The sequence below is a fragment of the Furipterus horrens genome, unplaced genomic scaffold, assembly GCF_987537825.1.
Source record: "Furipterus horrens unplaced genomic scaffold, mFurHor1.1.pri manual_scaffold_12, whole genome shotgun sequence".
Lineage (NCBI taxonomy): Eukaryota > Metazoa > Chordata > Mammalia > Chiroptera > Furipteridae > Furipterus > Furipterus horrens.
Genome location: NW_028327182.1, coordinates 14,877,641 through 14,902,052, shown reverse-complemented (window position 1 = coordinate 14,902,052; position 24,412 = coordinate 14,877,641). Strand labels below are relative to the sequence as shown.

The 24,412-nt window shown below is 35.8% G+C and overlaps 1 pseudogene; it reads left to right on the top strand.

Moving 5' to 3' along the window:
• The first annotated feature begins 1,484 nt into the window (after nucleotides 1-1,484).
• Nucleotides 1,485-2,181, top strand: LOC149995893 (large ribosomal subunit protein eL8 pseudogene; annotated as a pseudogene).
• The last annotated feature ends 22,231 nt before the right edge of the window (nucleotides 2,182-24,412 follow it).

The window sequence follows — 24,412 nt, the reverse complement described above, 5'->3', positions numbered from 1 at the left end:
AAATTAACATCACAGAAGAAGGGAGATGTATAATTTAGATTATTGGAAATTATCTGAAAAATAAAATGCATATTAGATTACTTCCAGATGTATTCACGTGCTTTTACAAAAAATTATCTTTGGAAAGGAAAACAAAATGTACCTTTTATTCATTTTGCTTTTTACGTATTTGAGTCCTAAAACAAATTTTGTCCTTTTTTTTTTTTTTTGCTATATTTAAATCTGTAGCATAATAAATTTCAAAAATATATTACTTTAAAACATACTCGCTGGTAGGAATACTTTTCCAAGCACATTATAATGTGTTTTGAGCTGTGGGAATTCATAGTATCACAGCAGCCTAAAGGAATTTTAGTGTGTATTATACTCAGTAGTTTTATTGGCATACATCTTCATTTTCAGCTCAGCATGTAGACAAAATAAAACCATAGCTACATAACGTGTGTGTCATTTCTGGGCTTAGCTCAGATACTTGAGGTTGTTTTATATTTTGATACTTTTTTTCTAACTTATTCTTCCTCTAGCGTTTTTAGAAAGACAACATATCTCTCATCCAGTGTTTTAGGATAAAATTGTTAAATGTTTTAATAAAAGAGCTAATGCAATTAAAGAAAATGTGATACTGTGAGTTTTCTCCACGTGATAAACAATGAAGAACCTAAGTTAGTTTTAGAAAAGTATCCATCATTCTTGTGTCATTAATGGTCTCCTGAATTCCACAGTAAGTATATATTGTAACACAATAGCATTGTTCAAGATAACATAATTTAAAATTTGCTATCATATATTATCATTATCATAAGTAGTTATCTTCTTTTACTCCAAGAAGACATTCTCTTTCACCCCAAGTAACTAATTAAAGAATTATAAATTATGAACCATGAGGACACCAATTTTGGCTTTAAATTCACACTGTGTAAAATATTGACTGTTAGAAAGAGGAGAAATATCAAATACATTACAAAGATTTTCCTGTTGAAAACTTGCAGGCATTGACATATTTAATAAAATGTTACATTAAGTTGTATTTTTCAAGTTAATGAGCATATGTAAATATGAACAATCTACCTTCAAGTCATATTAAGAATGTAACAAAATATTATGCAAACCTGGCTTAACACTACAGCAGACATCTGGGCCATAAATAATTCCAAGAGTAATATTTAAATAGAAAATTAAAATGACATTATGAAAGAGGCAGGGGATTGCAATGCTGACTCAGACAACTAATTATAATTTATTACCACTTTCTTTCAAAAATGTAACACATAGAATTTGAAAAACAGAATAAATGTATTGAAATTTCTAAATATATGGAACTCAAAGCCTTAGGAAAATAAGATCAACAGAACCCAAATGAAGCAAATTATTGATATGAAATTATATAAACAGGAATCTTTAACAATCAGAATTATTTTTCAAATTTCCATATAAATAATCTATGTGATAGAATACACACCCACATATATACACATACAAACAAGATGTTGAAAAACAAAAAGGCCAAGGGGAAGAAGATGGCCCTGGCATCTGCTGCTGTTAAGAAGCAGGAGGCTAAGAAGGTGGTAAATCCAATTTGAGAAAAAGATGTAAGACTTATGCAGGACTTCTAGCCCGAAAAGGCCCTTGCTCGCTTTGTCACATAGCCCTGCTCCACCAAATTGCCAGCTGCAAATTAACCAGCTCACCCTTGAACTTCCAAATATCCACTCAACTGCTTAAACTGACCCCTAGGAACAAACCACAGATAAAGAAAAGCAGAGATTGTTGTAAGGGACAACCTGTCTTTTGAACAGGGATAAACGCTGTCATCACCTTGGTCAAGAACAAGAAGGTGGGGCTAGTGGTGACTACATTAGACATGGGTCCCAGGGATCTGATTGTCTTTCTGCCTGCCTTGTGTCATAAGATGGGGTCCCTTACTGACTCCATTATCAAGGGGAAGGCCAGATTGGCACATCTAGGCACAGGAAGACCTGTACTACTATCATATTCACACAGTTTAACTCAGAAGACAAAGGAGATCTGACTAAATTGGTGGAAGCTACCAGGAACAGTGACATTGACAGACATGATGAGATTTGACATTACTGGGGAGGCAATCAGGGTCCAAAATCTGTGGCTCACATTATCAAGCTGGAAAACACAAAAGCTAAAGAACTTGCCATCAAACTGAGTTAAATGTGCACTGTTGAATTTTCTGTACATCAGAATAAGAAAATTCTTCTTTATATAAAAATATACAATAGCACCACGTTCTTTTTACAAATAGCAAGGAAGGCTACTGCAATGGGGACAAGAGTTAGAACATAATGCTGAAACAGCAAAAGCATTTGGGATTTATAGCCAAAGAGCAAAATATGTTGGTAGATGGATAGAAAGTTGCCAAAAGAACCTTAATTTGATATAAGTATGGGAGATTCTTGCTAAACAAGCTTAACAGACCTTAATACAAGTAGGCTCAGCATTTAGCTATTAAAATATTAAGGGTAAAGGATGAGGGACTCGATTGATTTTAAATGTAATGGAGGATTCTCAATAAACTGGCTTAGCCAGATTCTTGGCTAAAATTGGGCTCTGCAGGCCAAGCGCAGCCAACCAAGACTGAGGCCTAGGCATGAAGAGTTCTTGTCAGATGAACCTACTAAAATTTGGCCAAGGAAAGAGCTCTTGTCAACTCCATCTGTGTGTGTTTGTGGAAAATTATATATAGTGAGGCAAAGCAGCTTTTAAAAAATCTTTATGAGTAACCTACTAAAAACTAAGGATTCTTTTCTTCCACATGCTTTTTAAATTTATTTTGTAGTGACATATTGAGTTTATTTACTACCACATAGTTTAGTAACAATAGGAAGAAAATATTAGACCTAGCTCTTTTATACATTCTATTGACATTTCTGAGAGGAAAGAATGTTAGTATAGGCTTCTCCTTTGCTACATTTATAATACAAGGCTATAAATACACACCAAATAAGGTAGATACAAACTGTGAAAAACATGGATTAACAAAAGCAAGGGAAATTAGAGGCAGAAATGACATGTTGAATGAAAACCTGGAATATTTCACTTTTCCCCAAAGTTGTGTGTCACTGTGGGTAAATTTACCAGTTTTATTATACCAGGTCCTAATATTCCTGACAATAAAATATAGAGTAATGAACTAGTTTGGAAGTGAAGGATTGTGTAGGAAGTAGTAGGAAGAAGTATTTCATCTCGTCCGGTTTTTAACTTGTGTTTTCTTTCATTGATTTACAGCATCAATTCCCTGCATGATCTGATCATTTTGAATTCTGAAGGATTTGAAAACAGCAAGCAACCTTGTAAGAGTGATTTAAAAACCTTCAAAGTTCCTGGTTTTATTTCTCATAAATGTCACACTCCACCAGCTACATGTGGTCTTCACAAAGGGAATAATCCTACATCTTTATTTTGTTCTGATGGAAAACATTTCTCATCTCTGTCAGCTTTGAGTGAATGGCTTTATCAGAAAACCATGTCTGTTGGCCATAAGTATGTGTATCACTTGAAATATGAATCACATTGTAGCAAAGTTGAAGATCAGCAGTGATAATTCATTTTATAGAGACAGGCAGATAACAATGCTTAATTTGAATATTGGCATGGACACGCATGAACATTAAACAAGTTTCAAATAAAAAGTACTGAACCTTTGTTTCTACAAAAATCCCTAAGTTACAACCACACTTCAGCAAGATTTTTGAATTAAATACAATTTGTCTTCTGATGTTGTATTTTTCCCTTCAATGGTAAATAGAACATTATGCAGGAAAAGCAATACGTGGAACAAGGACAAGAGATAAACTGATATACTTTAATGATTTATGGACAATTAAAAGGCTAAGGAATGCTGAGATAAGTTGTAATATTTATAAATTTCCTAAAAACTAACATTTAGTGATCTAGAAAGCAAATAAAAATTCTGTTATTTTTTTATTTCTTTAAAATATTTTCTTATGGTAAAATTGATTATAGAGAGAAAAACAGTTACTCAAAGTGTTTTACTTTTTCCATAGCATTTTAATATTTCAAACAATTTTTAGAGCCTCTATAATTTTACTACAAATCACAATTTTATACAGTTAAGCTCACAACTAATCAATATATAATTGAGGACTTATTTAATCTGTAAAAGAATATCTGCTTTTGTATTTAATTTCCAGAATATAACCAGAAAACAAATGTGTACAAAATGACTTATTATAATTTAGCTTAAAACTTTTGGACCTCAAATTTTATAATCACTATTGGAAAGAATAAAATATGATTAACTTGCTAGTAATTCCACCCTAATACTAATATTTTAGTAATATCATTAATTTTCTAAAATTGTCAACATTCTTCCATTCACTTAATCAATTTCTAGGTTTAAAATATGTTTGTTTGAGTAGAGTGTATTTGTACTTTTTAAATTAAAAAATTAAAAGTTATTGATATCTAGACATCAACCTTTGTCTCTTAGAAATATGAATGTATGAAAAAAAGGCAGTTCCCATCAAATCCTTTTTACTTTATTTATGTTATTTATGGAGAAATATAATTCAATTTAAAACCAAAAAAAAAAAACCAGCTTTTTGTTGCCTAAGCTGAAGAAACTGAAAGAATGCTAACATATCTTGATTTGTAAACTAATAAGAGAGAAAGAGGAGAGGTTTTGCGAAAGAAAGCATGTGTCAGACTCTCCTGAAAAGCCTTTTAAAAACAGGTTGCTGTAATCAACTTAAAGTTTCTGATATAATAAGTCTGGGGTCAGGCATTTCTAACCAACTCCTAGTTGACGGTGATGCTGTTGGTCTGAGAACCACACTTAAAGAAGCACTTCATCAGAGCTATATACTATTCCACCAATTGTTTAATATCCATACTATAAAGTATTTTTTCCTATATAAATGTGTGCTAAAACTGCAACTTCTACTCTAGATATGAACATATAGATATAGATATATGAAAATCGTGTATTGACATTCAACACGTGAGAAAATATATTATCAATTGAAGAAGTTGGGTTTAAAAATAATTTAAGAGAACCGTTTGATCAATGTTAGGAAAGAACTTTGCCTCAACATCTTAGGTTTGAATGATGAGAGACCTGAGAGTTAAGTTACAAAAGACTGATTGTCTATAATTAAGTGTATTCATATGCAGGAGCATATGAAGTGCACAGAAGGAGCAGCTTTTTGAATAGCTAGAGATAGAACAAGAGAGAAAAGAAGAAAGATTTCTTTGGGAAAAACAAATAGGCTTAATGGGGAAAGATAAATGAGCTTTTTGGTAAACAAATGTAGAAATTTGTGAAGTTTATGCAATTTCTCATCAGGTACATCTTCTTTCTGGGTATAAAATGCACCAAGAAAGGGTATTTTCAGCAATTTTATTCTCTCTCCTTTTTTGGAGTGAAGCTGCCCTGGAGAGGGGACTATGGTGGCTGGCCTCTCAGAAGGTTCTGCCTTAAGTCAGATAAAGGAAGCTCCCAAACAGCTTCTGTTTACACCTGCTAAACCTTGAATATCTTCAGTTTAAAAAAATCTTTATGCCAATACTGCAATCTCTTTCAAATGTAAAATTCTATATAAAAAAATTAAATCATCACACACTGGAAGACATTCTCAATTTTAAAAGCAAATTCAGTCAAAATGACTATAACTAGTTTTAAGAATATATATTTATAATTTACTGCTTAATATGTTCTTGTTTTTCATAGTAGGGCAGGAAAAATTATGATCTGCTAAAATTTAGTGAAATAACTAATCTGACATAAGGAAATTTGAACATCAGAATTTTAGGGGGAAAAAAGACACCTTCTGTACCCTAACTGTACACTGTTATATAATAACACTATTTTCATGCACCTATTTTTAAATATTTTCCAACCAGTCAGTACAAAGGTTTGTCTTCAACAATATTTTGTCAACAATTGCTTTTAATTTTTCTCTTGTCTTTCTGGTAGTAGACTGTAAGCCAGTGTTTTGGACATTTGACAAATGATCAATTTTTGCAGATAAAAGAGTCTTAATGGGTTGAGAAAATTAATCATTGAATAAAGATCCAACTTACTTAACTTGAACTTAAACATAAATTTATAATCACAGCCATATGCACTGTTCTTTGCATACATCTCCTGTTCCATTAATTAATTCCATCTATTGGTTCCACATTCATTAGGTAATCTAAACTGTAGCAAAAGACTCTTAAATTTTGGGGCAACTTTAAAAAAATCTTAATTTTACTTCTGATGTGGTACAATTTAGGGATTACTATGGAGGAGTCATTAAACAGAAAGTTGATCAGTAAGTGTGGTGGTCAATTACATAAAAACGATACAGTTATGTAAATACTGCTCTTCCACCATTGACTATATAAAATATATAACAAAGAAAGTGTTTGGAACATGTAGGACTTCTCTGAATACCTTGGTCAGACCACAAAATAAAAAGACAAAGGGAGGCATCGCGAGTTGTCATAGAGCTGATAGGATAGTGATAGAGAAAGAAATCAGTCTTCCAGACTTCTTGTTGCAAAGGTTAATTTTCAAAAGAAAACTTGACAGATTTTCTTCAACTAATGATAATGAGATCACTGTTTTATCACATTATAGGTACTTTAAGGCCTGGGATCACATTTCATTCTTCTGTGTGCCTGCATCCTTTATAAAATTTCACAGCACCACATACTCTCATGATAAATGAAAATGTTGGTACCATTTTAGTTCAAAAGACACATAATGTCCCCATTCCCATAAACACACACACACACACACACACACACACACACACACACACACACTTCATCACAGAGCCCTGCATTCCACTTACAGAAAAAAGCAGAGCAAAGTCTATGTCTGAGTTATTTCTTCAAGCAGGAATAGCAGTAACCAAACTGGTTTTTTAAACCAACAAAGGATATTTTGTAATGATCTGATAGAAGCTATCAAACTGGACCAAGTCTGATAGGATGGTAGGTTTTTCTTACTGATATATTCCCGTCGTCGTCGGCAGCCGTCCGTCTCGAGAGACAATGGTGTAGCTTCTTAAGAGTCTATCTGCACCGCCGAGAATGGTTGTGCAGTCCGACTCGGGAGTGACACGGTATCTGTCTCCTCCCGTGTTGAATCGACATCTTGCGATGACGCTGGAGTGTCCTCTCCAGTGAAGCTGAAGCTACAGAGCCTGGGCAGGGTGATATGGAGGGTCTGCTGTTGCCCATGCAGCAGACCCCCCCTCTCTTCGCAGCTGAAGGGTCCAAGGGAAAGATGGAGTCAATACAGCTTGGCTTCAGGTGCGCCACAGGAGTTGCCGGTGTTGACTACAACGTCAAACCGCCTTAGGGACTCCGGCTCCGGATTTTCTGTCGGGGTTTACTCCCTTAGCCTTTCCCCTGAAGAGGTATGCCGCAAGGCAGCGGAGGTTTTGTGGAGTCAGAGTTTTCCTTCTCTGATGTGCCCTGACTGGAAGATCGAACCAGTGACACTTAGCTCACAGGCCGACGCTCAATCCACTGAGCCAAACCAGCCAGGGTAGTATAATACTCGTTGTCGTCGGCAGCCGTCCGTCTCGAGAGACGATGGTGTAGCTTCTTAAGTGTCTATCTGCACCGCCGAGAATGGCTGTGCGTCCGACTCGGGAGTGACACGGCATCTGTCTCCTCCCGTGTTGAATCGACATCTTGCGATGACGCTGGAGTGTCCTCTCCAGTGGAGCTGAAGCTACAGAGCCTGGGCAGGGTGATATGGAGGGTCCGCTGTTGCCCATGCAGCAGACCCCCCCTCTCTTCGCAGCTGAAGGGTCCAAGGGAAAGACGGAGTCGATACAGCTTGGCTTCAGGTGCGCCGCAGGAGTTGCCGGTGTTGACTACAACGTCAAACCGCCTTAGAGACTCCGGCTCCGGATTTTCTGTCGGGGTTTACTCCCTTAGCCTTTCCCCAGAAGAGGTATGCCGCAAGGCAGCGGAGGTTTTTTGGAGTCAGAGTTTTCCTTCTCTGATGTACCCTGACTGGAAGATCGAACCAGCGACACTTAGCTCGCAGGCCGACGCTCGATCCACTGAGCTAAACCAGCCAGGGTTCTTACTGATATATATGACACTAATATCAATTATCCAAAGATGCGTTTATATAAGAAATGAACTTCCATTCTCCACGAACTGAAGTTTAATCAGTTTTCTCTTATTCTGGAACCTGACATGTTCGAGTCCTTATTGAAAGTTTTAAAAGGACTAGAAAATTACAGTGGAGATGTGGTATAAAAAAGTGCATATATATTTTGTCCTTTGTCCCAGGACCCTGACACAGAGCTTCTAAAACCGAAGGAATCTCCTGATAACAGCATCTTTTGTAAGCTAATGGGACGGCTGGTGCCTCTAGGCCCTCGGGATGGATGCCAGTCACCAGAAAGACCAAGCCACGATTCAAACATTGAAGCTTGTAGTCCCATCCGTGGACCTCCAGGGAGAGGAGGAAGTTTGGAGATAGAGTTCAGTCACCAATGGCCAATGATGTAATCGAGCATGCATATGTAACGGAACTTCCATGAAAACCCTTGAATAATTAGGTTTAGAGTTACTGGGTTAGTGGACGCTGGGAATGCGGGGCAGAGTAGTGTCTAGAGCAGGTACGGAAGCTCTCCCTCCTCCTCTACACCTTGCCCGTTGCTTCTCTTCCCCTCGGCCAGTCCTGGATTGCTGCCTTTAAAATAAACCAGTAATAGAAAGTAAAATACTTTTCTGTGTTTTGTGGGTCTTTCTAGCCGATTATTAAACCAAAGGAAAGGTTGTGTGGACCCCCAACTTTGTAGCCATGTCAGCCGAAAGTGCATGTAGCGTGGGCACCCCGCTGCAGCGGGTGTCTAAAGTCGGGGCCGTCCAGTGGGACTGAGCCTTTAACCCGTGGAGATGAGGTTAACCCTAGGTGTTTAGTGTCAGATTTGAACTGACCTATTGGACTGACACCCAGTTGGTGTCAGAGAATTGGAGAACTGGTGATGGAAAAGGTAAAACAATACGTTTACTGTAGAGAGGAAAATCACACAGGGATTAAATCATTACTCCTGATCAAGGAAGGCAAAGTAAGGAAAGGGGGAACTCACATAAAAGAGAAATTCAAGTTATCTAAAATATTCTGAACAGTCATAAGTAATAATCTAATATTAGAAATCCTTGATTCTATTTTAGTTAAAATTTCTAAAATATATTTTTGAAAAATTAATCAGATTGACATATAAAAGACCTTCAAGAGCCATCTGTTACACAGTCTTCCAGGTATATATGTATATATTCTTAAAATACTTAGAATTGCTGCACCTAAATAATACATTAAGTATTAAATTAATAAACCTCTATAGACTTCAAAACATACATTATAAAACTTTTAAAATGATAAATCATTGCAATAATAAAATGTCACATACATTATAAATAATGAATAATTCATGGGAAGAGAAACAATAGGGAAATTAAATTGGGAGCCAGGATCAACCAAAAAATTCTTTTTAATTGCATGCAGTGCTGGGTAATATCTAATGAGCTCCACAATTGTATCTAATTATTTAATACTGTTATGATCTTGCCTTGTTTTAAGATAATTGATTAATTATTCAATGAAACACAATTTTAATTCTCAACATGTTATTTTAATGTGAAGTCATCAATGTGTTTCTTAATATGGCCTTTTAAGAGAATTAGCACATGCAATTTTCATAGAAGTAACTTGAGACATGCTTATAAAATGTCTTCCTTCATGTTTAAGAAATACATATTCTTTAAGAGCTGAATTAAGAAATTTCTTCCTTTAGTGCATGTGAAATGCTTAGCATAGTGTCTGTGCATTGGTGAATTCTTAATAAAGTTTAGTTCTCTCTTTATGTATTTCCTGAGAATTGAGTTCATATTCAGCAACAGGAGAGAACTGATATCCTTTAACCAGTATCCTGCAAATTGCCATCACTTTTGTGTCATTATCTTTCATTTCTTACACAGTTGGCAACTATCTCTGGTATTGCTGAAACTAATTTCCAGTTGCATCGCTATTCAAACATCTAAAAATGCAAAACCTACAAATGCATATGGTATAATGCAGAGGACTTCTGTTTTGGAAATAAAAGCCACATTTCATCAAATAAAACTAATGTCATTTAACATCTTTCTTTTCTCATTGAAAACTATATGAGCTAATAAAGAGAAAAAGAAACTCAGCTCTGATAAACAGGGGTTATGTGACCTTGAGTAATCATGTAACATCTTCAAATACTCATTTTCTTATTAATAAAGGGGAAATATAAGCACACATATAATTAGAACTTTGAGAATAATGCATGACCTTAGAACAGTTCATGCTACATTTTTGTATCATGATATATTTGCTCAACATATAATAGCTTACTTCTGCTTTTGGAAGGCAATAATTAAATATATTTCAACCTATATTTTGCTAGAGTAACCTTAATTATGATAATATAGTATTTGATGAAATATAATATTGTGTTAAAATATGTAACAGAGTGTAGAAGGAGGCTTTTTAGTGATCCTAGAAAATCCGGTAAGGAAAAGCCTAGAAAGTCAGCCAAGGACAATCAATAAAAACACGCTCAAGCTCTTATATTGATGTAAATGGTACCCTTACAACCCTTAGTATAAGATTGCTCACACAGCTGTTTGACTAAAAATACCCATTACTCATCTCTAGTTGCATATAAACAGCCTAGACACATATGGGGGGAAAAAGAGCTTAAGGAAAATGGTGGAATTGACAATGTTGTATCAACGTCCTCCATTTTCTATAGAGAAACTCCTACCCATCCTGCCCCAGACAAATGGTAGTATTCTTGTTTAGTGCAAAATAGAGGCATTTTCTTGACTTTTGCCTTAAGAGTCTTAAGGTGTGACTCTTAGAAATTCTCTTCTGTTCAAGAGAAATTCTGACATTATCACCCAAACAAAATTTTTAAAAAGTGTTTTAGTTGTTAACAGTATTTTAATGGAATACCCTTTCTGTCAGGCCAATAAATAGAATAACTTTTTGAGAAAGAAGTGCAGGTGTGGCTTTTGACCACTGAAGTAAAGTATAATTTAATACAACAAACTATGACATTTTTAAAGGTATTATTCAACTAAAAGGTACAGAGTCAGCACAACATAAAAATAAGCCTTTGGATCTGTCATATATTACAAGCAGAAGCTGACCCAAATATATTCACCTATAAATCTAGACTTTTTCATATGAAAAATAAATAAATAAATGAAAGATGACTCATAAAATAGAACCAAAACCCAGAGGGTGACACCAAGTTCTACAGAGACTCTCTCTCTGGGAGGAGGGCTAAGCCCTAATCAAAGAATTAACAACACATGTCCAGTTGGATTTCAGCATTTCAATCCACCAAGGACTGCTATCCATCTAACATGCCCCAGCCCAATGCCTGTCCTGCCTATTACAATTCTCCTTTGACTGACTTGCCTTGTATGCTGGGTGTTTAAAAGACAAATAACTTGTTTCCTTAACTCACAAGTGTTTAGACTGAGAGAAACCATCCATGTGGAACTACGTTGAAAAAGCCTCATCTATACTTGGGCTTGATTTAGAATGTGATTTTCTGAAATAGAAGATAAAGATACTTAGAGGAGACTGAAAGTCATGGGAAGAAGATAAAACACACAAAGAATTATTGACCTGATCGCAGGCTCTGTCAACTTAAAAATAACCACAATTCTTTAAGAGATGTTTTGCCTAATTTCCCTACCCTTCCCCCTGTACTGGCCTGTGGTTTATTTTACTTTTTAGATAGAATAAGTGATATTATAAGTTTCTAAACTAGTCTTTAAGAAAAATGCCAACCTGTGCACTAATCTTTATTGGATCCCTCAGTTTCCATGTAGAAACCCAACCACCCACCTGAGGAGGCCACATTGAGAATCACTAAGGCTACAAGGAAAGGGGAAAGGGTCTGGCCATGTCTAGCCTTCCAACCATTTTGGCACATTCCCATGCATAAGCATTAAGCCATCATGAACACTCCAGGCCAGCTCAGCTTTCAGCTGAATTTCATCAATTTATATGAGTCAACACTAATTGAAACTGAAGAATTGTCCAGCTGAGCCTTGTCTGGAATCCAGCCTGCCCTATTTACTGACCCATGAAATCATGAGCTATAATCAAATGTTTGCTCTTTTCAGCACTATATTTTGGGAAAGTTTACTATGCAATGGTATATAATTGAATATCTACTAAATAGGTAAATATAGTACTAATAATCTTATAGACACTCAATAAATGTTTTTGAATGAATATTATTTAATCTTTATAACACTATCTTCAATTCACACTTGAAGAATTTGAGGTGCAGAGACACAGATAAACAAACTAAAGCCTCTGAGCCAATATGGCCTGAAATGACTAAAACATTTACTATTTTGTTTTTTACATAAAAAGATTGCTGATACTCAAATTATTCTGCCTTTGAAGAATAAAATCTCATAAGTTTGGTTTCTGACCTTTAGACAAAAGCTAGATAGTCTTTAATAGCTCCTTTCCTTTATAGTATAACAAAGTATTTCTTGTTCACTTTGTATATTATCTGCACTAGACCTGGAATCAGCCATTTCTCCAAGAAATGATCCTGAATCTTTTTAGTAGGAAAAGAAACCACAATCTGGATGCTACAGAGTCTTCTTGTTATTAAATTAAACATTGTTTCTAGGTTGTTATGTTTTAAAATTTAAAATACTAAAACATTACTTAGTAAGTTATAGTTGACATTCTATTTTATATTAGTTTCAGGGATACAGTATTGTGATTTGGCATTTATATGCCTTATGATGTGAACAACCCAGTAAGTATAGTAATCGTCTTTTACTATACAAAGTTTTTACAATATTAAGTATTTTCCCTATCCCATATATTACATCCCTGTGACTTATTTATTATATACTTGGGATTTTGTATCTTTTATTCCTCATCACCCCTTTTACTTACGCCCCACTCTCCTCGCTTCTGGCAACCAGCAGTTTCATTAAGAATAATAATTACAATGTACTGAAACATATTACATATATTTGTTTATGAGTTAGATATTTAGATAAAGATAGTAGAAAAAAACTCATTAGTCAACTTTGAAGGATACCAAGAAGCCAACTCTTTATACTGAAAACTAGTAAATAAAGGGAAAAAATCCTAAGCATTTATCCTGTCTTTCCAATGTGAATCAGAAATCAGAGTAAATAAATAGCTGTTATGGGAAAGTCCTCTCAATATAACTGCTATTAATAAATGGAGAAGAAATGACAGAATGAAAATATTATTAATTAGCAAAAACTGTGAAGTAGCAATGACCCCAGTAAATGATCATCAATGGCTGTTAACCTCACAGGAAGAGAGCTAACTGAATATTAAGTACCATCTGATGAAAGCCTGGGAAGTTACCTATGAAATAGCTTTACCCAAGAAAAGAAATTTAACTCAAAGCAAGCCTTCCAGATATAACAATGACTTGACAGGAAATTTGGAGAATAAAAGAATGTGTTAAAAATATTCCATGAGAATACAATCAACGTAATCTGGAATGTGGGACACTTTATATGACAACCAATGAAGTTTCTTAAAATAAAATAAATTATAAGAAAAAAACAATGAAGGGAAAGCTTACAGATTAAGAGACTTAGGAAACATATCAACCAAACTGAACATGTTAATTTCCTTTAGATACTGACTCACTCTAATCACATGGGTGGAAAATAAGGCCCTCAATGAAACATGAACACTGAGTGGATGTTTGATGATCTCATGAAATTAATTTTGACTTTTAAAAGATGTGATCATAGTATTATGTTTTTAAAAAATATTCTATATATTTTAAATAGATAGGAAATATTCCGAACCTTTGAAAATATAACTCATGCAATGTATTTGGTATTCCCATAAAAATAGCTCAGTGGGAAGGGAAAGGGAGCAGGTGGGGATTTAGTGAAACAAGAGTGGCCGTAGCCGGCAATGGTTACACTTAGAACACGATTTTCTCGACTTCTGTGTATGTTATAAATTTTATGTTACACAACGGGGAAAAAAAGAAAATAAAAAATTTTGCTGATACCTGGTCTGAGAGTTTAACTGAATCAGGGCTATTTACTTACATATTAAATAAACAGAATCCCCTGGAATTCCAGTGAAGACAGTGGTTGGGAAAAGGGGTACTCCTATGCTTCCGCAGCCACATCAAAATTACAGCTAAATTACATCACATCTGTCATTGGGAACTGCCTGAAATGTAGTTGAACAGAGGTCCTACAACGCTAGATATAAAGAAGAAGCCACATTGAAATGGGTAATGTAACTGTGCAGCCTAGAGTTTGGCCATTTGTCACCTTGACACCTGACCCAAAGACTTGTGGTGAAGGAAACAGGTCTTGTTAACAGGTTCCAATTTGTGGGGGTTGGGGAAGACCGAGAGCACCCTGCGCTGAGCCCCTCTCTCCCACAAGACCAAGAACTTCTCTCGCTCCCCAAAAGATTACAAGCCAAACCATGCCCAGAAGTTCCCCACTTTTTCTCTGTCCTTTTTGAAGCTTAAGCCAGCCACGCAAGCAGATCTTCATTCTCTCTGGAGTGTGCACCTGGGGGCTTCAGAGTCACCATTTTCTTGCAGCAGCTTTCTCTTTCAGGATCTGGGGTGCACTGCTCTCAGTCTCCACGTAGCGGTCCAGGAAACAGTGTGCGGTGCTACAGTGGATCATGGTGTCCCAGATACTGAAGCCCCATGAGGAATGCATCCCAGCACAGGACCCTGCCTCTAGGAGCGGCTTCCAATAAGGTGGGGCCTAAGGCTCTGTAGGCCCAGCATCTGCCAGTCCCATGAGCACTTCTGTCCGTGAGGGAAGCATCCAAGTGCACCTGAAACCCAAAGTCAAGAGCCGAAGCTCCATAGGCCAAGAGCCAAGAGAGAGTCAATACTTTGCACCCAGTGATTTTTTTGTTTAAAAAGTCCCATGCACTCCAGAAGCCAGTGTTAGTGTCCAGCATTTTAATCAATGGCCATGTCTGTCTTTGCCCCTTTTTCTGGGAAGGGGCAGAAGTCTCCAGTCACCCTGTTTGGGATGTCCAGTCCTCACATCTCACACAAGTGCTATGCAGTCTGTGTCATGAGCTAGTAGCCCCAAGACAGTGCACTACCAAGCCCCAGCTCTGGTTTCAATACTGGTAGCTCTCTGCCTCTCCTCTTGCCAGCTACACTCTAGCCTCGCAGGCTGCTTTAATCCCCCTCCCCACAGCTGTCCTGCTCTGTATGAGTCTGTCCTCATTTTCCTTGTTAGTTCAGTTTGTTCATTAGATTCCACATAAGAGTGAAATCATATGGTATTTGTCTTTCTCTGACTGGCTTATGTGACTTAGCATAATATTCTCCAGGTCCATCCTACTGTCACAAAGGGTAAAAATTTCCTTTTTTCTTCTTTTTTCTTTTCTATTGTGTAAATGTCCCATAGCTTTTCATGCACTCATCTGCTGATGGACACTTGGGCTGCTTCCATATCTTGGTGATTGTAAATAACACTGCAGTGAACATAGGCTTCTCCTAAATCATAGGATGTCTGAACCAATTTATAGAAAAGGCTGTTAAGCATATTACCCAATTAGGAAAGGTGAATGAAATAAATAAACATGTTAGTCTGATCTTTTTAATCCACACCAACAGATACTAAACTATACCCACATAATCCAGGGAACTCAGAATATTTAAGAACCTGAAAATCAGGAACCCCGCATAAACAACAGAACCCAATATGGACATGTCTTCATTTGGCATTATTGACAACTCATTCTTTTCTTAAAGTACAATATATAGCTTTCCGGATATATCACTCTTGAGTGAAACCAGCTATACCACTCAGTGAGAACAAGGAATCAGATCCACAGTACTTCTGTGAACCACTGTCTGACCTTAAGCTGCTCTTCAAAAGGTAAGATAAGTGATGTACAAACGTCAGCTCCTATTCCTTACAGGCTTAAAAAAAATTTTTTCTATATTCGGTCCCTTTACACACTCCTGTTCTCAGGAATCACAGAACCTAGAGGACCCCAAGATTTTTGTAAGTCAGGCAGCCAGAGAATTTTACTCCTCTAAGTCAAAGACATACTGTATCCATGTTCACCAGGAAGTAGTTACAGAGGTATGATGCTCGTCTTCGTTTCCTCAAAAATGAAGAGTGAAAAATTGTTGGATAAGACGAGGGTCTCAAAGTCTGGGTGGCTCTTACTATTGTTATTCTAAAGTGCAGCATAGCACAGTATGCTGTAGATGCAGCTGCAACCTGGTGAGCTTGACTGGAACCCCAGCTGGCTAACAGGTACCTGAACGTAGCCCTGTGAAGAGCAAAGTTCCCTGCACTTTGTCCCTTGCACCTGTATTTATTACTAACTTTGCATCCTCATCATCCTCACTCTACAGACACAAACTCCTTGATGGTGAGTTTAATATTTTCATTTGTATATCTCCAGTGCATAACAGAGGGCCAGATAACCATTCAATCTACAAATATTCATTGAGAGAGAACAGAAAGTGCAATTCATAGAAGTGTAAAATCAGAGAGAATTTAAAGAGAAAAATGCTTTAGGTGGAATACTAAACATAAAAGCCAAGTGTAGTATAAATAACATTTAATACTGACATTGCTGAGATTTAAGAGTTACCCTGTATGTATATAATATGTCACTAATAACTATGTGCTATGTAAATTATTGCTTACTATAAACATGTCCTCATCGTAACTTAAATGACAGTAGCAGATTCCACCACACCAGTATAAACAGATGGTAATTACAAAATGAATGAAGCAGATTGTTAGTACACCACCATATAGACTGAGTGCATCTATTATTTTATGAAACTAATCATTTTATGACTCAGGTAAATTGTTAGAAACTAGATATTTGAATCATATTTTGGGACAAAGAGAATCGTACCATAGAAATACTTGATTAGTAAGGCATGGACTCATTTCAGTGGTATCAGGTAAAAATATTTACTATAAGCAGACTAACATCAGGTAAGAAAAAAGCAGGCAAACCTCATATAGGTCATAAGCAGAGTGACCACTTCTTGGCCATCATGAATGAGGTTTCAATGAACATAAAGGTGCATATACCCTTGTAAATAAGTGCTTTCAGATTACTTTCAGTTTTGGGGGGTAGTACCCAGAAGAAGAGTTTCTGGGTCATGTGGTAACACTAGTCTTAATTTTTGAAAGAAAAGCTATGAAGGTGTAGTAAAGGGTAAAGGGAGTCAAAGATACCGTGATGGAAGAAGACTTGAATTTGGGTGGTGGGCACACAAGACATTATACAGATAGTGTATCTCATAAATGTACACCTGATATCTATACAATCTTATTAACCAATGTCACTCCAATAAATTTAATTTTTAAAAAAATCAAGCCCTGGCCAGGTAGCAAAGTTGGTTGGAGCGTTGTTCCAATTTGCTAAGGTTTTGGATCTGATCTCGATAACAGCATATAAAATGATCAACCAATGCATGCATAAATGGGTAGAGCAACAAATCGATGCTTTCTCTCTCTCTCTCTCCTTTCCTTACTCTTCTTTTCTTTCTCTAAAAAGATCAATAAATGAGATTTAAAATAAATAAACCTAATTTTTTATTACAAAATAAAACAAAACAAAAACACCCAGAGTAACCACGTTTTCTTTTATTGCAAACCAGACTAAGAATGGTCAATTTGTTAGTGTGTGTGTGTGTGTGTGTGTGTGTGTGTGCGCGCGTGTGTGTGTGCTTATGGTGGAGGGAGAAGAAGGAATGTGTGATTCTTACAATTTGTTATAATGATTCAATTCATAAAACCAAATTATTTGTAATTTACTCTTAACTATTAGGGAAAAACAGATAGATAATAGATAGTAGATAGATATCCTTATATATTAAGAATCACTAGGTTTTATTCTGTATCACTCATAAATATTAAAGATCAGATGAATAAATTAACTCTTTTGAATTTTATTTCATTACCTTCTTTATTACAAAAGTTAAAATGATATAAAATGTCATATGTTTGTGAGACATAATTTTAAAAGCAAATCCTGCATATCTTCTGTTTTTTTTTCAATTGAACATATTCAGCCTGATTGCATTTTCTAAAATAAAAATCTACAAAAGTGGAAAATATACAGCTATATGTGATTTGAATATAGAAAATCATATAGATGAATAATGCATATGTATTGTCAAAAGTTTTACAGTTCCTTATATCACATTCACTGATCATATCTTAATAGCTCTGTTCTTTTCCTGTGGTGTTATTAGCGAGTAAGAAATAAACAATGAGCGGGGTATAATTTAGTGGAACACATGTCTGTTTATTGATACAAGTGAGACAGTTTTAAGTGACTAGGATCAGCCCCTGTTCCTATTTCTATGCACAATTGTATATTACCGCATTTAGCTACATATTAAAAGCTAGAACATTTAATTTTTGCTTTTTAGGTACACTTTCTCAATCCATGAAGCCTTTCTTAAAGCTCCATGATAATTACATTGTGTCTTATTATGGTAAGTATCCCCCTGTAATCTAACAACAAGTTTAATACAAGGGAAGAATTGATATTTTCTCAAATAAATGCCTTTGGAATTAAGTTCAAGCAAACTGAAATCCAGACATCTGTTTGCGGAATGCTAGTGACCCAAAATGATCGATCAGGTAATATTACTAAAATTTTGGGACCTTAATTTTTGAAAAAGGGAATATGTTCTAATATTTTTCTGATTGATTTATAATAGAAATCTTATTTATGAAATTGTATAATTGTCAACAATTGTAGGCACAGAACTGCTGACTAGTCAGCATAATATTCCTTTATTTTAACATTTGCAAAACCTCGGCTCTCTGGTAGCACATGCAGCATTTAAACTTGAACAGACAAGCTGTGCCTTTTAAACAGCATCATTATTTTTAAAGCTCTACAGAGCATAAGGGATTTGCTCAAAGTACTAAACTTTCTATTTCATCTCAAATAAAGATATTCATTTTAAGTGAAGGTGTTAATTCTGAATAGTAGAGCCCCATCTTCACATATAATTAAGGAAAACATTTAGTTACATAAACAATTCTTAGGAATTTCTAAAGGAAAAATTCTCTTATTGTTTTTATTATCTATACACATGAAAGAAAGCTAAAACTCCTTATTAAAACAGTTTAACAGCAATATCAAGATTAAAGTGCAGTTTTAACAAGAACAAGAAAAACAAGACTGATTGTTTGATAAAGGTAGCAACCATAATTTGGGGTCTGATAATTAATAATGCTTGCAGGCAAGAAACACAGATCCTTAAAAAGTGCCATCAAGCAACACAAAGAGAAATTAGGAACATAAGAAAACAGGATCAGGTTTGTTTCAGCCAGACCAGGAACCAGATGTATCTAGGCAGTGAGTTGACTAGAACCTTATCATTCAGGCCCATTGGCTGGAGAAGAATAAAGCCCACAAATCAAATCAACCCCTCAAGGGTTGATTTTTTTTTAATTTCTTTTTCTATTGTTGTTCTATTGTAGTTGTCTCAATTTTCCCCTTTTGCTCTACACTGCTCCGCCCCCACCCCCACCCCTCACAGTCAATCATTGTACTGTGGTCCATGTCGATGGGTTATTTATACTAGTTCCTTGACTAGTCCTTCCCCCTTCTGATCCCCCTTCTCCCATCCCCGCTTCCCCTCTGGTCACAGTCAGTCTGCTCCCTGTCTTCAAGCCTCTGGTTCTGTTTCGCTCATTTGTTTGTTTTTGTTCATTAGGTTCCATGTATAGATAATATCATATGGTATTTTGCTGCTTGGTTCATTTCACTAAACACAATACTCTCCAGTTCCATCCATGCTGTCCCTAAAGGTCGGAGTTCCTTCTGCCTCGCTGCTGAGTTTTAAACACCTATATGGTTGTGCATGGCCCACTCATTCCCCCTTCTGTTAATTGCTTTCCAAATAATCCCTGGAGACCCAGGCTATTTGCTTCCCTAGCAGTCATTCCCTGTGAGCACTATGATTACATAATGCACATATTTGGAAATGCCCTCTTTAACTCTCTTTTGATCAATATTATGATAACTCTTGGGGCCTTCAGCTAAAGAGAGAAAATGAAACTGTTTGACTAAAGTGGAGTTTCAGCTGTTTCACTATGATGAAGCTAGAATTTGTATATTTTATCTGGCATCTTCCTTTCAAAATTGTTATATATGTAAAGAGAAGGATCAATGTACTTTAAGTATATTTTAGGTATTTATGAACAGTAAAACTTTTTCTAAAATGAGGAATTTTATACTATATATTAAAAAGTATCTTATATATTACAATTTTAAAGTCACAAAATGTACTTTAGTAAAAAAAAAAAGTATTGAGTTATTAAAGAATGCTATGGCAAAAAAAGAAAAAAAACTAAGTGATTATTCATCAATAATAGTAGCCTCATCTTCCTTGGAACATTATTAAACTATATTTTCCAGCCCATTTGTATCTATTTTGGGTCATACATGTGGCATGGCTTATCCTCAGGACAATAGAAGTAAAAATGATGTGTGTCATCTGCAGCTTAAAATGGCTAACTGTCCCCGTGCCTTCTGCATTGTCTTTCTTGCCATCAGCCAGATGCTGTATAAGCTAAAGCTCCAAAATCCCAAATATTTGAGCACTAGGCTTGATGAAGTTTTCTGTCCATGAAGTACAACTTGAAGCAAAAATCCTTACTTCCTGTTCCATTTGCCCTACCTAAAATGTGATTTAAGAGAAAAATAAACTTTGCTCTGTATATTCCCCTGAGATTTTGTATTTGGTTGTTACAATGCTTACCTTAATATAATAAATACGATAAATATGGGTGTTGCCAAAGAAATAAACAAAAACCCCAAATACGTGACATTCAGATAGTAGTTGTTTAGCAGTTAGAGAGGAAGCTCACAGCAGTTTTATGTTATTGAAGAGGCCCATGGAGAACTGCCTTCCAACACATTTGCTTTGTGCTGCTAGCTGTGTTGTTCCCAGTCAGCGAGAAAGTCTAAGCCTGCTAGGTGATGACACTTTTTACCATTTCGCTGGTTGACACAGAGTGAATCAGAAGATATATGTGTGAAGTTTTCCTCCTATACCAACCAGCCTTGCTAACGTCTAACAAGCTGACTGAGACCATCTGAGACTGTCCAGACCCAGGTGAACGTGCCCAGATCACAAAACCTATCCTGTCAACCCACAGCACCTTGAGAATTAATACATGGTTTTTGTTTTAAGTCAGTACATTTTGAGATGATTTTCTATGCAGCAAGAGCAAATAGGCACACAATTTGATGTGGGTCTGCCTTCACAATAATTAAAACCACTTGACATTGGCTGGAACCATGTTGAGGTTGGAAATTTGGCAAGAAGAAACAGCAAGTATGAAAAAATAATGCTCTAAATTTTAATAGTGCTGGGTAACAGTGAAAAAAAGTGTTTTGATTTTTACCAGGTTGGAGCAACTACAGATATTAAAGTAGTGGCAGGATAATTAACAAAATGGTTGTCTTCAGTAATATGGAAGGTAAAAAATATATTTAATGTACTTGAACATCCAACTAATGCAATCAGGCAAGATGTTATAAATGTCAATTGGTTGGAGCAAGTAACCTGTGTTAAGATAAGGAAAGAGATGATCAAATGAAGAAATTGTTTAATTTGCAAGCCAGCATTTATTGGAAATAGAGACAATCTAGGTCTTGCTGAATAATACTTTCATCTTCAGTCTCGTCTGTTGATAAAGATTCCTAAAGTAAAATGAAACCTGGTATCAAAAATCAAATGAAGTTTTAGCTCTAAAGATCCTTGTTAAGACGTCTGAAATATTTAAAGAAGGACCTGGCATTCATGTGTTTGACAAAAGGGATTTCTAAGAATTTTAAGGTTGTGCCTTTCAACCCGATGTGACCTGATATGAAAACCAAAGTAGAGATATATAATATAGATGTGCCTTCTGGCACATTGAGTGAACTCACATCAGGTGTAGAGGAAAACCATAAACTTATAATAAGGTTATACTGGCAAAAGCACTACTGGCTTGGAGCAAGAAGGAGAAAATCAAAAATTAAAAACAAAAAAGAAAGAGAAAACAAAAGGAGGTGGGCTTCCTACTTTATACTGTTGAGAAGAAAGTTGAGAAATAAAATATGAGCTACTACTTTATAAAAAGCAATTGTTTTTCTCTGTGGAAGATGTGGCAACAACTGTTTGCCTGGAATTTGGGATTACCATAGACCAGTGATTCTCAAGTTCTTATTCTTCCACACCTTTTGAATGGCATTGTTACTGAAATTATCCTATTCCTATTTTAATGTTGTACATTGTGTGCCTTCATGGGATGAATTACTTGACTATGTAGTTCACCATTATCAGTTAAGATAAAGCCACAATTTTCCCAGACTGGTAAACTCATTGAGCAAGTTTTCATTTATTTCCTATGTGTACATGGCTGCATAATTTCCAGACTTATTTTGAAGCAAAAGTATTGAAAGATTTCTCAAGTCAGAAAGTAATTTAACTTTTATTTCAGTGGTTTGAAGAGAGTGAATTTGGATCAATGGTTGAAATGATGGTTTAGTTCTTTTTGGTTGAAATTAACAAGGAACACTTCAATATTAGTAACCTTACCAAAATGAATGGTGTTGTGTTAGCATGTGCAATACTAAGTTCTTTATTCCTGGAATTGTTCAAGCAGAATCAGGATAATATCCTCAGAGGTGTATGTGACAAAGAGGAGAGTGGGTGAAATGCAGAATGAAAAATAGAATTCATCTTAACACCTAAGCATGATTTATTGAGAGTGGCTGCCTGTACAGCTATTGAGGAACACTGGAAAGTCAAGTCCATGATGTTCACAGTAAGACTGCTATGACCAATGATCTCTAATTTTCTTGGGAAAGGTAAAGTGTGAGTAACAGCCCATTTAGGTGACCTTTAGTTCTAATTCAAATTCTTTAATTATAGTAAGCAATCTTTTTTACATTGACTAAAATATTTAAAATGCCAATTCATCCATCACAGGATGAATTATTACAAGTTATTTTTAATACTGTTGCTCACTGAATATGTTGCCATTTAAATAAGAGCAATAGACCTGAACATAGACTTGAAGAGATGCTAGGAGTTACTGCAGAAATGATTTAACTTTCTTATTGACCCTTTAAATTGATTCAAATAATGTATTTCAAAACTGCGTCTATTACATCAAGATGATGCATTTTCCTTTGAAACAAACAGTAATAATTTTAGTTCTAAATTCACAATATGTTTAGGTATGTAAGTGTATCTGAAATGAAAGATTACTTTAGAAGTGCTTCATTGTGATTTACAAACGTGTTTGACTTTCCCTTTTAAATAGTAAATTTCATTTGGACTTTGGAGCTCTTCAGAGAAAATAAAAACTTTCAAATAGTAATGTTCAGCAGGCAATAAATACCCTAGGGATTTCCTTAGTGGAAAGGCTGCTGAAAAAAATAATCTATTGACTTTCAAGAAAACTTGGTAATTAACCTCCGGGCAGTTTACGCCAAGCTATTCTGTTCATCTCAGTACAGCAGTAACGTAATCCTACAAACAAATTAAATAGGCTTTGGACCAAGATCCTTTGAAATAATGAACTTAATATTCCATGCTTACTGAATGCACCTATAGGACTGACATGAAATGAGATTCTATTATCTTGCCCTTATATCTTATAGTAGAAGATTTCTTACTTAAAAAAATAAAATAAAATAATGGTTTTAGCTTATATGTTGAGTATATTTATAAGAATAAGAGCTTTTATGTCTTCCCATTAAGACAGGCTTACAGAACTATTAGAATGGTTTGTGGGTTATACTACATAAATTAACATGTGTTTTCTGTTTTCAAAGGGTATAAGCCTAGGATATCACTACCTGAGTGATTGTCTGTAGGTATAGGCCTCACTTAATCCTGTCTGCATCACTGCCTCCTGAGACTCAATGGTTTGGTTGTACCAAGTGGCTGGGTTGGTGAAGTATGGGATGGTCTGTGGGCTTCACCTTAAAACTGGTTTCTCTTTTCTATCCTAATGGCTTGGACAGAAAAGACCCAGAGGTCTAAGGGGGGGGGGGGACCTAAAATATTTCCCTCAGCCCAAAGTAAGTATAATGGACAAAAGGGTTCTGGATGGATATGATGGCCTGGCACACCTTCCACCAAAGAAGCCCCTCTATTTTTTCCCCTAATTGGGGACATTGAAAAATTAATCCCTGCCTTTTGTCATCTAGTGGTTATGGATTGAATGATGCCTTCTAACCCTGTTTCTATATCTGTTGCTCCCAGAATACAACAAGGATGCCAGCCTGTTAAACCAAGTACGCTATGGTCTGGGAACAGCCAGCTGACCTGGAGGC